Below are 2,877 nucleotides of genomic sequence, written 5' to 3' on the forward strand. Positions count from 1 at the left end.
CACTATGATGAAACTGACACATTGCATTACGTGACATTACATGTCACAGGTAGAACACAGTCAAGTGTCCGGTATAACCTTCTCACACTAGACCCTCCTCTCTTTCCTTCTAAAAAACTGCTCTTCTTTCTACCTCTGTGTCAGTGACTATGATCATCCCTGAATGTTCTCTGCCATCCTCTTATGCCCTACCCTCTCTCTGTTTGGCTTGCGCAATTCCCCTCCCCCCAAGAAAAAATATCTATATATTACCATCTCGTTTCCCAACACGTGCCACAATATTGTCTGACACTGACAGATCCACCAAATATGTTTTGTTTGTGTGCATAGCTGGTAACACAGGGATCCTGTCAATACGTCAGGTTGCCTTTCACAACCAATTTGACATGTTTTTTCTTGGAAACGATGAACATTTCACTGTGTCTACCATGCCAACTCAAAGTCCAATTACACCCAAGCTACAAATGTAATTACAGTACCAGATTAAATTGGTCAATTCAATTCATTTTAATTAGGCTTGTTGGGCCAGTCAGATCAAATTTGACTCATCTCTAGTTAATCTCGCCTAATTTGAAACAGGGTAAACATGTCATGATCACCATGCAGTTTCGGGTCAAATCACTTAATACTGATTATGCTATAACATCTGATACGTAAATCAGACAGTATTGTTCATATAAATAGTCAAATACCTAGCAAGCTAGCACACGGTGTCACTGCTGTGCTAGAGGGCGGCGGGGGCGACCAGTACACAATGTCCTTCACCCCCATCTGTTGTGCACATTCATAAGTGTCACACAAGCATGAAGATGTCATGCTCGCGGGGGGTTCATGCAGATACAATGGGATGCTGACGGGGGGGGGGGGGGGGTGAAGGACACAGGAACGCCCCAAACTACAGGCTGCAGATGCACACTATTGCAAGGATCTGGCAACAGGTGTGTGTGTGTGTGTGATATATATACACTACCAGTCAAAAGTTTGGACACACCTACTCATTCCAGGGATTTTCTTTATTTTTACTATTTTCTACCTTGCAGAATAATAGTGAAGACATCAAAACTATGAAATAACACATATGGAATCATGTGTTAAACAAATCTAAATATATTTCATATTTGAGATTCTTCAAAGTAGGCACCCTTTGCCTTGATGACAGCTTTGCATTCTCTCAAACAGCTTCATGAGGTAGCCACCTGGCAGGCATATCAATTAGCAGGTGTGCCTTTGTTAAAAGTACATTTCTGGAATGTCTTTCCTTCTTAATGCGTTTGAGCCAATCAGTTGTGTTGTGACAAGGTAGGGTGGGATACAGAAGACAGCCCTATTTGGAAAAAGACCAAGACCATATTATGGCAAGAACAGCTTGAAAAGCAAAGAGAAACATATCAAACTTGTCACATGCACCGAATACAACAAGCGTAGACTTTACCGTGAAATGCATACATACAAGCCCTTAACCAACAGTGCAGTTCAAAGAGAGTTAAGAAAATATTTACCAATTAGGCTAAAATAAAAAGTAATAATGTAACACAATAAGAATAACAATAACGAGGCTATATACAGGGGCACCGTTACCGAGTCAGTGTGCGGGGGTACAGGCTAGTTGAGGTAATCTGTACATGTAGGTGGGGGCGAAGTGACTATGCATAGATAAACAAACAGTGAGTAGCAGCAGTGTACAAAAGGGAGGGGGGGGGATTAAATGTAAATTGTCCGGTGGCAATTTGATGAATTCTTCAGCAGTCTTATGGCTTGGGGGTAGAAGCTGTTGAGGAGCCTTTTGGTCCGTGCGGTAGCAGAGAAAACAGTCTATAACTTGGGTGACTGGAGTCTATGACAATTTTATGGGCTTTCCTCTGATACCGCTATTATATAGGTCCTGGATGGCAGGAAGCTTGGCCCAGTGATGTACTGGCCGTTCGCACTACCTCTGTAGAGACTTACGGTCAGATGCCGAGCAGTTGCCATACCAGGCGGTGATGCAACCAGTCAGGATGCTCTCGATGGTGCAGCTGTAGACCCTTTTGAGGATCTGGGGACCCATGCCAAATCTTTTCAGTCTCCTGAGGGGGAAAAGGTTTTGTCGTGCCTTCTTCACGACTGTCTTGGTATGTTTGGACCATGATAGTTTGTTGGTGATGTGGACACCAGGGAACTTGAAACTCTCGACCTGCTCCACTACAGCCCCATCGATGTTAATGGGGGCCTGTTTGGCTCGCCTTTTCCTGTAGTCCACGATCAGCTCCTTTGTCTTGCTCACATTGAGGGAGAGGTTGTTGTCCTGGCACCCCACTGCCAGTTCTCAGACCTCCTCCCTATAGGCCGTATCATCGTTGTCGGTGATCATGACTGCCACTGTTGTGTCGTCAGCAAACTTAATGATGGTGTTGGAGTCGTGTTTGGCCACGCTGTCGTGGGTGAACAGGAAATACAGGAGGGGACTAAGTACACACCCCTGAGGGGCCCCAGTGTTAAAGGTCAGCGTGGCAGACATATTGTTGCCTACTCTAACCACCTGGGGGCGGCCGGTCAGGAAGTACAGGATCTAGTTGCAGAGGGAGGTGTTTAGTACCAGAGTCCTTAGCTTAGTCATAAGCCTTGAGGGCACTATGGTGTTGAACGCTGAGCTGTAGTCAATGAACAGCATTCTCACATAGGTGTTCCTTTAGTCCAGGTGAAAGGGCAGTGTGGAGTGCGATTGATATTGCGTCATCTGTGGATCTGTTGGGGCAGTATGCGAATTGGAGTAGGTCTAGGGTGTCCGGGAGGATGCTGAAGATGTGAGCCATGACCAGCCTTTCAAAGCACTTCATGGCTACCGACGCGAGTGCCACGTGGCGGTAATCATTTAGGCAGGTTACCTTCGCTTCCTTG

Source organism: Salvelinus sp. IW2-2015, linkage group LG6.1, assembly GCF_002910315.2.
Source record: "Salvelinus sp. IW2-2015 linkage group LG6.1, ASM291031v2, whole genome shotgun sequence".
Lineage (NCBI taxonomy): Eukaryota > Metazoa > Chordata > Actinopteri > Salmoniformes > Salmonidae > Salvelinus > Salvelinus sp. IW2-2015.